We start from the raw sequence: 15,120 nt of genomic DNA on the forward strand, positions 1-15,120 counted from the left end.
CAATAAATGTTGTGTTGTGTTGTGTTGTGTTGACCAGTTGGAGAAGCTATGACCCCTGAATTCCATTCTGCATCTTTTTCCAGGAGATCATAGAGAGAGAGATCCAGATCTGATATCTAACTTACAACTACTGCCTGGTATTATGGATCCTCTTGTGGTATAAAAGATATTAACCTTTTGCATATATTGAAAGGTAAGACAAATATGTATGCATGCATTTTTTACATTTTTACCCTGCCCTTCTTTCAAGGAATTCTGGATGGCATACACGGCTCTCTCAATTGTATCCTTACAACAACCGTGTAAGGTAGGTTAGGCTGAGAGAGAGAGAGAGAGAGAGAGAGAGAGAGAGAGAGACTGGCCCAAGGTCACCTGATGAGTTTCATGGCTGAATGAGGATTTGAACCTGAATCTCCCAAGTCCTAGTTGGAATCAACATCTTTGTATAACAATAGCAGTATCAACAACTCTCAATTTGTTCATGCAATCATTCTCTGGGTGGCTCACAAAGTAAAACAATAAAACAAAAATTGAATAAAATCATTTCCTTGCTTGTCTTTTGGTGCTCTTCATGTGTGTCAATATAATCTTACTGTTCTTTAATTCAGTAGGTGGCGAGCTGTTTATTATTTGGGTGGATCTAGTCCCAGTGGCAAAGCAGGAGCAACTCCGCTTTCATCTAATGAGGCTTAGTTAGTGACCACCCCCTATCAGGTGCAAGGTCAAGGGAGTTGGTAAAGGTTCTCCAAAGGGCGCCAAGAACATCATTCTAGTCTAGATTTCCTAATGTTGATCACTTGACAGCATGTCCTCACATATCAAACACTTCGTTTAGAATACCAATTTCAATATGTTTGAAAACTCATAGATTGTAGCTCTGGTTTTATGCTTGTAAGTCACTACTATTTTATCAAACTTTTCTTTTTACAGGGAAGTAGCCATCACTTAAATACTGCTCTCTCCCCTCCATTTCCTTTTCAACAAGGCCAATATAAATAAATCATCATTTGTTCTTAAGGTTACTTCTAGTGCACTGCTGAACCCATTTTTAAAAGTTTTTTTTAAATCTAGTTCAACTATACCCTTAAGGCTTTGGTTACCAAAATGTATTGCTAAGAGAGAGAGTTTAGAGCATTGTGGGTTCTATCCCAAATTATAAACTCCAGCTCTTTCAATAAATAATAACCATTTAAGCATTACATAGCATGAAATTATATGATCTAAAGGCTTACTCAGCAATGCAAGTAGCCCTGCAGATGCTAAGAATTGGAGGCATCCTATGTTTGGAAATTTCTTCTGTTGAAATAGTTCTGTGATGGTAGTAGCCCTGAACTGAAGCCATATTTCACAGTAAGCGAAACAGCAAGGCATGTGGGTTGCTAACATAAATTGTTAGGGGGTGCTGCTGTGCCCCTTTGGGTCTTTTTCGGCTAAGGTTATAAAGCAGGCAGTTCCCCAGAAAGTCACAATCAAAGGCTTAAAATCCAAATAAAAATATATTTTATTGAATACAGAGTAGAGGCTTGGATGTGACAGAACAAGTGGGGCATTCTGACACAGAACACGCAAGGTGAACATATGTCTGCTTGCTAATACTTGGCCTCTGTTATACTGGCTATTCAAATGTATGTGCTATACTGAGGAGAAGGGGAAAATGGGAGGAGGATGTTAAGGGAGAGAAAGATGGATCCAAGCAATGTTGGGTATAGAAGGAAGCCAGAGTTGGTGAAAAAATAAACAAAAGACAGACCAAAATGAGTCCAGGGAAAGGTAGTGGATTTAATTGGTTTGGAGGACCAGAGGAAGAGTGGAGGGAAGGAGGAGAGGAGCCCGAACGAGTCCGAGTAGCGATGACTTGGGTTGGTCTGGAGACCAGAGAAGGAGTCGGAGCAGGAGAGGGAGAGATCTGAACAAATTTGGAGGAAAGAAGTAGGTTGCATTGGTCCAGATGACTGAACGGACAGAGTAGGAATGCTAAGGAAAGACCTGAACAAGTTTGGGTAGAGGAAGCAAATAGAGCCCATTAAGAGATCCTGAAGCTGAATCAGTTCTTCATGCCATCTTGGCTTCCTTTCTCATGGATTGTACTTCTCATGAGTCCTGTAGTCATTTGGACAGACCTTTGGGACTGCCCCAAAGATCTACACAGCTTGTACTGGGTATCTGTCAGACCTCATTCACCCATATGAATCTGTCAGGGCTCATCATCTCAAGCCCTGCTTGTGCCCCTGCCATTGACTGAGATTTGGTTAGTGGTGACAAGAAACAGACCCTTTCGGTTGTGGCCCCTTGGCTCTGGAATACCCCCCCGCCCAAAGGGCTTCATCATGCTCCCTCCCTTAAGGTTTTTATATAAGATCTTAAAACTCACTTGTTCAGAAAGGCTTTTTAATGTGTTTTAGTACAGCCAAGTGGGTATTGAATTCTAATTTTACTTGTGTCTATTTTAATTGTTTTTATTCTACATTGTATCTTATTTGTTTTATTGTGTTAAATTTTATATTTTATTGTGTTGTTGTTGTGAGCTGCACTGAGCAGTATTGTACCGAAAGGGTGGGATATAAACATTTTTAACAAACAAAAAAACAAACAAATAAATGTCTCATCAGGTTAAAGAAAAATGGGGACGGTCTGTAATAGAAAACAATAGAACAATGGTTCAAAGGGGCTAGACCGGATAATGGGATTACCTGGGAAGCCCAATGTAGAAAATTAAAGATTTAAAAATCTTGTTGACTCTAGGGCTTAGGCATATCCAGAAAGAGATCTGAGTAGTTTTTAGAACTGAAGTGAGAAATGCAAAGATGTGCTGACCAACAAGAAAGTCATGAATGACTGGTTTGGGGTATCAGGAATCAGGAGTGCTTTAGGATGGTCATATGGAGAGTATATCTTGGTGTGCTGGGAAGCCCTATACAGACTCCTATAAAAATAAGATGTGGTAGTCATACCTCCTTCCTTGTCTGACTTCCTAGTCAGCTTCTCTTAGCTTTAGTGTTAGAAACTGTCCCTTTTCTAGACTTCCTCTCTCAAACACAGATAAAACCAGACTGGACAACTTTGTATGGGTGCCAAGGATGTGTATGTACAGACAGTCTCATTTCTGGGCCCCATAACAGAACATCCTGCCATCTATTTATTTCATTCTAGCAAACAGAGCCAGATTTCATATAATCTGGCCATGTGAGTCTAAGATGTAGTGCATGTGGAAAAGAATACATTGCAATTGTTCCAATTTTTTTTACTATTAAGTGCTTTTTCCTATCTTATCGCACAGTAATCGCAGAACAGCCAAATACAAAGACAGTTTAAACAAGTGGCAAATTTTAAAAAGAAAGAAAAGAGAAATAATTGGAAAAATCTATATCTGCCCCTACAATAATCGATTTCAAATCTTTTTAATCCTATTGCTGAAAAATTGAATTATGATGACTACATTTACTTCAGTTTCCCTGATGAATGACAGTGGATAATTTTATTTTTTCTTTATTTTAAACAGTTCTTTACAAAAAAAGGAAAAAAAAGCAGCAGCAGCAGCAAAATCCTATTTAAATTGCTAACAGTGAGGAGCATCCACAGTGGCACATGTACAAAGACTTGTGGTGGTGCTCCACAAAGCTGCACTACTGCTACTAGACGAGGAAACACCTGCATGCATGTTTGGCAAACAGTTCTCCGTTTCCATATATACTGAATTGTGTAAGGGCTTCTCTATTTGCTTACATGCGGATGTGCAGGAGGTTGGGCAAGGAGTACTCCATTTGTACATACAGTATTCTGGCTTGTGCAAGGGGTTGCACAACAATTGAAATGTGTGCTAGCACAAGGACTAATCTGGAACAGAGGTGAATTTCATACGACTCTTGTGCTAACATCATGATGTAGCACAGACTCGTCTGCACGTTACTCCACAGAGTTCAACTCTGCAAATAAAAGGTAAATATAAAATCTACTTACATGCTACCTACATTTCCATTGCTATGATAATGTTTATTATGAAAGAATTATCATGTACAATTCAATATGGTAACTTTTCACAGAATCACACACAGGTTCTCATTTGAACTGGGGCTCATCAGATTAAGCTCCTCAACCTGTGTTATTTCATACAACCCCTTATTATATATGGTGCTTTGCGAAGCAATATAAGGTCAGATTCCTGCCCCATGGAGTGTACAGCATAGCAGGAACCCATTGCAGTGAGACAGGAAGAGGAGGGGAGAGCAGAGGTGCTCCTCCTATTGTGGAACCTGGACCTAAAGGCCTTTGAAGCCCCCCCCCCCGCAAATTAAGCATCATCATGCTAGGCCGGGCAACCACACCACCCGCGACAGACTAAAGAGGATTTGGGGGGGGGGCGGGGGCTATGGAGGCCCTGGTCTTCGGCCTGGAAGTCCAGGGGTAAGAGCGCCTCTGGGGGAGAGACAAAAGCAGCAAGTAACAGAAAGGCAGGATTGGAAAATGTGAGAGTTGCAGTCACAGGGACTGAATGTCAACACAGCATGTGCAATTAGATGTACCTACAGTAGGCTTCATTTCTGTTGTGGAGGACGACAAGAGTGATGCCAAATATTTCATGGAAAAGAAGGTGAGTTTGAGAAGAGAGTGGACGGGAGAGTGTGAGAGAGAGCTGGCACCATGCAGGTGTTCAGCAAAGGAGTTCCAGGTATAAGGGGGGCTGTAAGGCTTTCTTTTTTCGGTTATAAAGCTCAGGGACAACCTACACATGCCACTCAGTTGTGTGTAGCCCCCCCCCCAGCATGTTTTGTTTTGTTTTGTAAAGTGCAGCTCTGGAGTTGGCAAATGAAAGTAGAAAATGAGCAGGGAGAGAGGAATGGGTTCTTAAACTTTTGTCCCATGTATTGTATTTTTTGCTCACAATCACCCCCAGCTACTTTTTAGCTCCACAAGGGAAACATTACAGGTACCAAGTGTTGTATGTACTTTAGGTCTCAAAACTGGAAAGGGCATGGTAATTGGCAGCATGGCTCATTGAAGAGCACATATTTTGCATGTCTGAAGTCCCAGGTTCAGTCCCTGGCCTTCCAATAAAGGTACATTAAATTGAAAGTCAAGGAACACAGTAAGGAAATGGTAGGGTTGCAATTGAAGGCCTTGGAAAGGATATTTAGATGCTGTGACGTGTCTATACCTACAAAAATTAGAATAGTTTGAGCAATGGTTTTTCCTGTGACGCTCTATGGATATGAAAGCTGGACTTTGAAGAAGCAAGATAGAAAAAGCATTGACGCTTTTGAGCTTTGGTGCTGGAGAAGACTTTTGAGGATACCATGGACAGCCAGGAAAACAAACAAAAAGATCATAGAACAAATCCATCCAGAATTCTCACTCGAGGCACAAATGACCAGGCTCAAACTATCATACTTCGGACACATTATACGAAAACCCAGTTCCCTTGAGAAGTCCATAATGCTGGGAAAAATTTGAAGGAAAGACAAGAAGAGGACGACCAGCAGCAAGGTGTATGGACTCCATAATGACAACAATGAATGCACCACTGAGAGACCTTAAAGGCCTAATTGAAGACAGAACATTCTGGAGTGAATCTATCTACGTGGTCGCTAAGAGTTGACACCAACTTGAGAGCACTTAATCAATCAAAATTTAAATAATCACCCTGGAGGAAAAATCATTGATGGGATGTCTGATTTCTTTATAAGGTGCATGTTATTACTGGAGCCACACGATTAGCCTTCACATATCTGGGACTTAAGAGAAGGGCTTCCCATCTATACAGCAGGATTTCCAGCCAATTTCTGTGCTTCTGTTCCTCACAGCACTCACTCTAGCCATAGGGTGCATGGTGCAGGATGCACATCCTCAGGTAAGCATTTTCAGGAATGCATGTTTGAATGTGCTGCCATGTTAAAATCTCCTTGTGTGAGGAGAGTGAGCAGTCTAGCAGAAAGCTTGTAGTTAACCTGCTAACTTTGCATTTGCAAGGAGACTTTGGGGAACAGGTGCTTGCAAATGAATGATCCACCTTGTTCCTATCAAAGTTGGACTAACATGCATTCTTTTGCATCTCCAGCTGAATTTTGTACTCAGCATCTGATTGTGACTAAAAATGGAGCAGCCTCTTTAGTTTTTGTCAGTGGAAAATGAGAAATTTGCAGGCCTCGTACCTTTGTGTAAGTTATATCCTTGGAGGAATTGATGACTGGGGGAAAGGAAAGCCTTCTCTTAGTGGGTTTTCTTTTCTCCAAAAGACTTCTGTATCAAATCAGGGGAGATCCAAGATTTTAAAAATGTAACTCCGCTCCAGCTATACTATGGGGAAGAAGAACAAAACTCACAGCATTCCACTTACAGGCCTCCTTGCCTGAGCTTGAAGCCTTTATAAAGACAGAGCACTAGAGCCATTCTGCACTGAATAAATCAAACTCTGTAAAGCCAAAGGACCTGTGGAGCAAAGCTAAGTATAAATGCAAGACACTCTTTCTGAAGCTGCAGGTAATATACCAATAAGTAGCCTGGAGTGAGTGAGTGACATCTGCAGGGATTTTCTGATATAATGTTGTCCCAGATACATATAAAGCTACTAAACCCTACCTCTCAAGGTCACAGAAGGTCAAAATGTAAGTGGTCTCTCCTTACACATTTTCCTTCTTTCTGAAAGCTCAGGCACTCCAACTCAGTTCCTGTATCCCCCTAATGCTTTGTGGCCTTCAATAATAACAGCAGAGATAAAGCAGCTAAGAAATAATAGAAAGTTATGCTGAGCAAAGAAGCCATGATAAAGACAGCTTTCTAAAAAAAAAAATGTGTATGGAGCAGGGATGCGGTTGGAGGGCACACACTAGAGAGTAGGAGCAGAGGTGTACCTAGGTAATTTTGGAGCCTGGACCTTTGGAGCTCCCCGCCCCCCGCTGCAAGTTAAGCATCATTGCCCTATGCATTCACACTCTGTGATACACACAGTATTTTTAACATATGGATTCTTGAGGGAACAAGCAACAACTGGGCTACAAGAATGTAAGGCTATAAAACAGGTATGAGCAGAAATATTTCAACATGCAACTTAACATATCTCCATCCCACATATTTCTTTCCCCACTCCCCCATCTGTATCTAAAGCACATGGCAGAGGTCATAATCACACTTGGCTGCCTGGTGCAGTGTGGGCCAGGACTGACCACAGTACCCAGTACATATTGGGGGGGGGGGGCGTAAATGACTTGCCTAGTGAGCAAGAGGTTGCTGGTTCAAATTCCTGCTGGTATGTTTCCCAGACTATGGGAAACACTTATATCGGGCAGCAGTGCTATAGAAAGATGCTGAAAGCTATCATCTCGTACTGCATGGGAGGAGGCAATGGTAAACCCCTCCTGTATTCTACCAAAAGAGAAACCACAGGGCTCTGTGGTCACCAGGATTTGACACCGACTCGAGGGCACAGTTTAACCACCTTAAGTGGCGTAGCGGGGAAATGCACGACTAACAAGTGGAAGGTTGAAGGTTCGAATCCCTGCTGGTATGTTTCCCAGACTATGGGCACTTATATCAGGAAGCAGCGATAAAGGAAGATGCTGAAAGGCATAATCTCGTACTGCGTGGGAGGAGGCAATGGTAAACCCCTCCTGTATTCTACCAAAGAAAACCACAGGGCTCTGTGGGTGCCAGGAATCGGAATCACACTTTACCTTTACCTTTAGGTCAGCCCCGAAGTCCAGGGGCAAGAGTGCCATTTAATCAGAGGTGTAGTAGCAACCAAAATCTTGCTGTCAAAGGTGGCAGAAGTGTTATAAAAGGAAATAAGTAATAAATAGTTGAACCCGCACAGAGCATCTGTGCGGTAGTTCACTTCCTTTTTGGGGTTAGTTGGGAGAATTTGTTTGGCTGGTCCTCCCACAGCTCTCTCACTCGCTCTGTCCCCCCCACAACAGCTCTCTTGCTCGCTCTGCCCTCCCCACACCGCTTCTCTCTCTCGCTCTGTCTCTCCCCCACGCGCCTCTCTCGCTCGCTCTGTCTCTCCCCGTGTGCCTCTCTCGCTCGCTCTGTCTCTCCCCCACGCGCCTCTCTCGCTCACTCTGTCTCTCCCCCGCGCCTCTCTCGCTCGCGCTGTCTCCCCCCATGCCTCTCTCGCTTGCGCTGTCTCTCCCCCGCGCCTCTCTCGCTTGCGCTGTCTCTCCCCCGCGCCTCTCTCGCTCGCGCTGTCTCTCCCTCCCGCACCTCTCTCACTCTGTCTCTCCCCCCACGCCTCTCTCGCTCGTGCAGTCTCTCCCCCACGTGCCTCTCTCGCTCGCTCTGTCTCTCCCTCGTGCACCTCTCTCGCTTGCGCTGTCTCCCCCTCGCCTCTCTCGCTCGCTCTCTATCCCCCGTGCATCTCTCACTCATGCTCTCTCCCCCGTGCCTCTCTCGCTCGCACTCTCTGCCCCCTACATGCCTCTCTTGTTCGCGCTGTCGCTCCCCCACGCCTCTCTCACTCGCGCTGTCTCTCCCCTGCCTCTCTCGCTCGCGCTGTCTCTCCCACTGCACCTCTCTCGTTCGCGCTGTCTCTCCCACTGCACCTCTCTCGTTCGCGCTGTCTCTCCCCCGCGCCTCTCTCGCTCGCGCTGTCTCTCCCCCGCGCCTCTCTCGCTCGCGCTGTCTCTCCCCCCGCGCCTCTCTCGCTCGCGCTGTCTCTCCCCCCGCGCCTCTCTTGCTCGCGCTGTCTCTCCCCCCGCGCCTCTCTTGCTCGCGCTGTCTCACCCCACGCGTCGCTCGTGCTGTCTCTCCCCCACACGTGCTTCTCTTGCTCGCGCTGTCTCCCCCCCACGTGCCTCTCTTGCTCGCGCCGTCTCTCCCCCCACGTGCCTCTTTTGCTCGCGCTGTCTCTCCCCCCACACCTCTCTCGCTCATGCTGTCTCTCTCCCCCCCTCGCCTCTCTCGCTGTCTCTCCCCCCGCGCGGCTCTCTCTCTCTCTCTGTCTCTCCCCCCGCGTGCCTCCTTCGCTCACTCTGTCTCCCCCCCCGCCTCTCTTGCTCGCTAGAGTCTGAAAGGCATTGCCTGATAAAATTAGGCAATCAAAAGCCACAAGGTACCTGAAAAATATCAAATGCCCAAAGGAAACTGCACAGGATTCTGGTGTTCAAGGACTAAAGCTTCTGTCAAGACAGAGCCAGGGTGCAGATACTTCTGGGGAATGGCCGCCCGCCAGCGTGGGCCGGCCAATTCTCCTCCTCCTGGGTGTGCCAGCCAATCAGGCGCCTCCGCAGCCCAGCCAATCAGCTGGGCTGCTGGGACGCATTTTCCCCAGGCACACCTAGGAGAAATATATATATAGATTGGGTGAAATACTTTTTCGGATAAAGGGATATGAATTCCTTTAAAGAAACTAATGATCTTAAAAAATGGAAGCAAGACTAGCTAGAGGACAAGCAAAGCACCGAGTTAAAGTTCAGAAGTTTTGTATTTCATTCCTAATACTGAAATCTATGTGATCTTGGCAAGTTACATTTGTCAGCATAGACATGCCACATGCACTCTGACTGCTTTGCTGTATGTAGGATGTGATCTGCCTATGTGAAGTAATTCACAAGGTTTTTGTTTCCCCTGGTTTTACAGATGGGTAGCCACCTAATGGCACTGTGGGGAAATGACTTGACTAGCAAGCCAGAGGTTGGTGGTTCAAATCCTTGCTGGTATGTTTCCCAGACTATGGGAAACACCCATATTGGGCAGCAACGATATATGAAGATGCTTAAAGGCATCATCTCATATTGTGCAGGAGATGGCAATGGTAAACTCCTCCTGTATGCTACGAAAGACAACCACAGGGCTCTGTGTTTGCTGGGAGTCGACATTGACTCGACAGCACACTTTACCTTTATCTTTAGCTAAAGGAGAACAGGTGACTCTCTTATGGTAGAGGTAGGGCTTCAATATGCATCCCAAGGTCTAAATTCAACTTTCTTCCTGCTACATGTTTCTCCATCAAAGGATATGTTAAAAGGATTGGAGCACCGTGAGTTAATGTCACTAGAATGAAATTCTGAGGAGAAAACTGTAAAGTGCTAGACTTGGCAAAGAGGAATCAAATGCACAAATGCAAGGTAATATAGCAAGGCAATAGCACTTCTGCAATGTATAGGGTGCAATCCATCAAAAGCTGAGAGTACTTATCTCCTGTTGAAATCAATGGAGTTCAGAATGGGTTGCATGCACAGTGCATAACAAATGGAATATGATTTCATGCTGCAGATGAAGAGGTCAGTGTTTTCGATTGTGTTGTTTCCTTTCCCAAGAAGCTAGACCTCCAGGGAGAAGGTGATTCTCCTCTGCTTGACATCTAGCCCAGGCATTTACATCAGGTGCAACTCTGCATGGAGGCCCGCCCAATGTGCAGTTCTAAGTAAAGAAAGGTTCTGGTACAGAGGCTATTTAAATACTTACAAAGGTTGAATTTGTATGTAGAGGCAGAAGACAAGAGACCACAATAGGCTCTTGCCCTCACTTCGTGTAAGGTTATATACTGAAAGTCTGAAGTGCTCAGTGAAAGTCAGAGATTTCTCCATGACAGAGGAAAAGGGGGGAAATTCACAAGGTCAATATGCAAAAAAGAGAGGAGGTTTTTAAGCAGAACAGACGCAGACTTGTAATGTAAGACAGAAGCCATAATTATCTGCAGCAAAAGAACAGAGTTTGTGTGCTAATATAAAAGAGCGGGAGGGAAAACGAAATCAAAACTACTGAGGTATTTGAAGCTGAAAGTTTTAATTTGAAAATAATTCTTATCTTGGAATGTAACAAGAAGAGAACAGAGCCAGCATATTACAAGTGAAGGCACCCTACTGTGAACATTTTGAAATTATTATTTCCTAGGGAGAATTAGTGCCCTGGACATCTAGGGGCTGGGGCTCTTTTGCAAAACACAATCTTGGCTAACTATTGATACGAATAATACAGTATTGTGCAGTATACCTTATAGCAATGCCATATTGTTCCATAGTTATCTCCTTATATAAACACTAAAGCCCCTTCTAGATCCTTAAGTATGTTCAAGACTGGATGGACCCAATTTGGGACACATAGCAGAGTCTATCCCTTGTGTGCTGATGCTGTGTAGTATAATGATAATATGATATACTGTATGTTAGAAGGTGAAAGTGGGTCTGCAAAATAGTTGTGTGGCTAGCTGGCACACACTCATTCCTCCTAACCCCACAGAAAATGATTGAACATAGCTGTAGCCAAGAAGCTTTTCATTTGTTGCGAGTATGTTTCTTAGGACACATTACAGGAGTGATAGCACAATACTCTAATTTGAAGTTGCTTGCACAGTGCCATTGTCATAGACTCCACTGCCAGTGAAGACTGTACTTGTGACATAACAAAAATAATACTGGTTTATGTGTGTGAAAAGTTGCTGTGAGCAACTTGGCAGCCAGCCCACCTACCGCTGGTGATTCCCCCACCCGCCACCCGGCCTACGGTGTGCAAAAGTTATGAAATCTAATTGTGGATTTCCTGCATTATGTGTAGTTTGGAACCTAATGTGGCAAGTTCAAATACAAATCAAGGTATCCATTTAATGCATCAACTTAATGATTTAGTCCACAGTAATTTGAACTGAACTGACTGGTGTGTAGGCTCCCTTTAGGGCTCTGGAGAAGTCCATTAAGTAGAGCAGCATGTTTCCCTTTTGAGAATGGCACCTTTACATGTCAAAGGAGTCTGCCTTAATGAAGCTTGCTTCAGAAATAAAAAAGAAGAAAGAAAGAAAATGGCTGTATTCCCCAGTGGAAGACTCCTCTGTCTTGTATTTTGCCTTCTTAAAATTCCAGATGAAGTACTGACTTCAGGAATCTGCATAACAGATGGAAAAGCATGCAACCCAAAGCAAGAAAATATCTGTGAATGAATACTTTGGGTCTCTCTGCAAGGCTTTCTTTCCATTGCCTGAAATCATCCTTGTTCCATTTTCAGGCTTCAGTGTCAGTCTTTCCTTTGAAACCAATTAATGCAGGCTTGGCCCTGATGACTCCCTTTGCTCTTTTGACATCGTGTGGAAATTACCATGTAAACTCTTCATGCTGCTCCTTTGTTAACTGTTGGCTGCATGTATGCCACCACTGACTATATAGGGAAGGTATTAATTCAGTTTCCATAGTAGCAATATATACATCATTTAAAATATTGCTGTCTTATTTTTGGAAAGAAACTACAACTTAAGCCTTGTACAGTAATGTAGTTTTTGCGAAGTCCCTATTATTATAGTAACTACGCAACTGAGGAGCAAAGTCCTGAGGAGGACCAGTTCCCCTAATGGCTGAATTCCAAAAGAGCTGAAACTCATTTCCATAATCTTGGTGCTTTGTTTCTTCCTTAAAATACAGGTGATTAGCCAGCAGCATTGGACCCAGAGGTGCCTTGTCAGATGGTGGATTACTGCAGTGAGAAGCACTTGCTTTAGCAGTTCAGAAAGATTAATTGCTATCCCTGATGACTTTGGTTCACAGAAGGTGGAGGAGAGACAGCAGGCTTAGGGACCCCTTGCATCTGCTGCTTTCTCCCTTTTGTCTTGGTTTGAGCTCTTGGCTTGCCTTCCCCTGCCACTAACACATCTGCAATGGTTACCATAATTCACTATTGTGTGAAAGCCAGCTAAAAACATCCAGTGTAATCCATGAACCAAATGCGGAACATACAAGGGATTACATGCTTTGCAAATCCTCTTCTTTCATGGTTGTTATAACAACTAACCAACCATATTGGAAAGAGAGATTTCTTAACCTGTCTCCAATTTGGGTAGATTCCAGTTAAGATGTTATGGAATGTAATGGGATTAAGCTATCGTATTAGCTCCTCATTTTATGGTTTTGGAGACTTTTGTCTTTATCTGTGATTGGTGCCATTTCCTCCTGTCATGGAGACTTTGTCGTACTGGTCCCAGACAGCTAGGCTCTTCTTCTCCTGAAGTTCTGTTTCTTAAAATGACTCCTTTACACCATGATGGCTGAGGCCTAGTCCCAGCTATCGCAAGCAGTCTGACAAACATAGACTGGAAAACCTAAAACATGGAAACAGGAGCCTGGCAGCTAGAGGAAGGGCCATGTAGGCAGTGCTGTGAGAAACTAGAATCTGATAGAACAAAAGAAGGAAGGAACAAGGCCTAAGGTGGGGCTAGAAACATGAGGCAAGAACAGACAAGACAGGGAGTTAAGGAAAGGAACGGACAATGAGCAATGGGGTAGGGGAAAACATCACAAAAGTCACTTGATTAATCAACTAAGAGTTATTAATTAGATGATAGCTGCCATTATATTGGCTGACATACTGATAAATGCAGTATGGCCATGCCAGAAAGATATGTCCATGTTGCAGAGAGCTTCCTCACTGCCACAGCACTACCTATGTGCACAGTGGGGTTGGGTAAATTTCACTGATCTCCTCTGCCTCCAGAAGTGCCCTGTATCACTTGGAAATATGTCTCTGAGGGCTGTGCAAACCTCTAGGGACATATTTTTGGGTGACGCGGGACACTTTCAGAAACAGAGGACATGGGTGAAACTCCTCTCACTGCTGTGAAGTGTGAGCTCTGTAAGATATTCCTCTCAGGAGATGGAGCCACTCTAGGAAGAGCAGAAGGTTCCAAGTTCCCTCCCTGACTTCTCCAAGATAGGGCTGAGAGAGATTCCTGCCTGCAACCCTGGAGAAACTGCTGCCAGTCTGGGTAGACAATACTGAGCAAGATGGACCTATAGTCTGACTCAGTATATGGCAGCTTCCTATGTTCCTGTGCGCCCAATTCTGTGCAGCTAGAAAAGCTCTCTGCAGCAAGGATGCATCTTCCTGGCCACCCACACTCTTAGCTACTATGCTGTTGTTTTATAAGCGCCCCCCCCCCCGCCCGCCCAACAGCAGTTGCTTGACTGTAAATAAAAGCATTTAAAAATGCCTTTATTTGACAGGAATGTTTTTCAGAAACCTGAGCGATGGGCAGCAGTCAACAGGGGACATGAGTCCAAAGGCCAGGACTGGGAGAGCCAGAGATGCACCAGGGATAAAGCCAGGTAGATGATCAGGAACCAAAGGGTCTAGACATGAGCAGGGTCAGCTAAGGAATCACCAATAGCTAGAGAGTCATACAGGAGCCAGGGGTCAGGAACAAGCCAAAGGTCAAGCCAGGTGAGTAGTAAGGTGCCAGGCGCCAGGCAGGTAATCCAAACAAGCCAAGGGTCAGACCAATCAGACAGGAGAACTACTAAGACAAGTGCACCAGACCAGGGAAACCTTGATGAGACAAGGCTGCCTCAGCCAGGAAGCCTCTGGCTGGACCAATGAGCAATCCCGTAGGGCAGTGTTTCTCAACCACCGGTCCCTGGACCGCTGCCGGTCCCCGAAGGGTTGAGTGCCGGTCCCTGACTGGGAGTCAACACCCCCCCCCACTGAAATCAAGGCACTCACTTCCTCAATTTTGCACATGGCACAGAAGAGGAAGAGTATCACGGAGGCATGGGACCCTTCTTGTGCCTTGCCTCCACGTGCTGCTGAGATCTTCCTATAGCTATCTTATTCCCTATCTTTACAGCTTCAAACTGTATGCGATGCGGGGGCATGGAGGAAAAAGTATGGCAGTGGGCGCCACTTGAAGGGCTGCTGGTTCTTGCATGCTCATTGTTTGCAGCCAAAGGTTGGTTGATTGAAACCCAGCTGCCTGTTGTGGTCGAGGCGCCTTGAGAGGGAACACTGTTTCCCTCTTGCATCAGTGGGGCTTGCTTGTATGTTGTTTTCATTGGCCCCATGTAGCTTTTGAATTTTTCCAATGGCCCAGCATCCCCTCTCCATTGAGTAATCACAAGCACCTCCACTCCAGACATACTGGAGACAAATTTGTTCACCCAGGCTTTTAGATTCAGGGGTTCTCAACCTTGGGTACCCAGACGTTGGTGGACTTCTACTCCCATAATCCCGAGCCATAATGGCCAAATGCCATTGTTGTTGGAGGTTATGGGAGTTTAACTGAGGGACCCAAGGTTAAGAACCCCTAATATTCAATGTTTGCAAAAGATTCCAAATTTAATTATTTTAATGCTTATATTATTTTCATTCTAAACTGCCCAGAGATGCAAGTTTTGGGCAGTATAGAAGTCTGATAGATAGACAGACAGACAGACA

General features: G+C 44.7%; 1 long non-coding RNA gene across 1 annotated transcript in view; it reads right to left on the reverse strand.

The window, feature by feature from the left end:
- LOC128349282 (uncharacterized) overlaps window positions 1–9,162 on the reverse strand; it is a 57,876-nt gene extending 48,714 nt beyond the window's left edge. Inside the window, exons 1-2 of the long non-coding RNA XR_008318701.1 lie at window positions 9,045–9,162; window positions 7,671–7,742 (exon numbers count right to left, since the gene is read on the reverse strand). This is a non-coding gene — a long non-coding RNA (uncharacterized LOC128349282). The remainder of the gene's footprint in view (window positions 1–7,670; window positions 7,743–9,044) is intronic.
- Between the last annotated feature and the right edge of the window lie 5,958 nt (window positions 9,163–15,120).

Source organism: Hemicordylus capensis, chromosome 3 (genome assembly GCF_027244095.1).
Source record: "Hemicordylus capensis ecotype Gifberg chromosome 3, rHemCap1.1.pri, whole genome shotgun sequence".
Lineage (NCBI taxonomy): Eukaryota > Metazoa > Chordata > Lepidosauria > Squamata > Cordylidae > Hemicordylus > Hemicordylus capensis.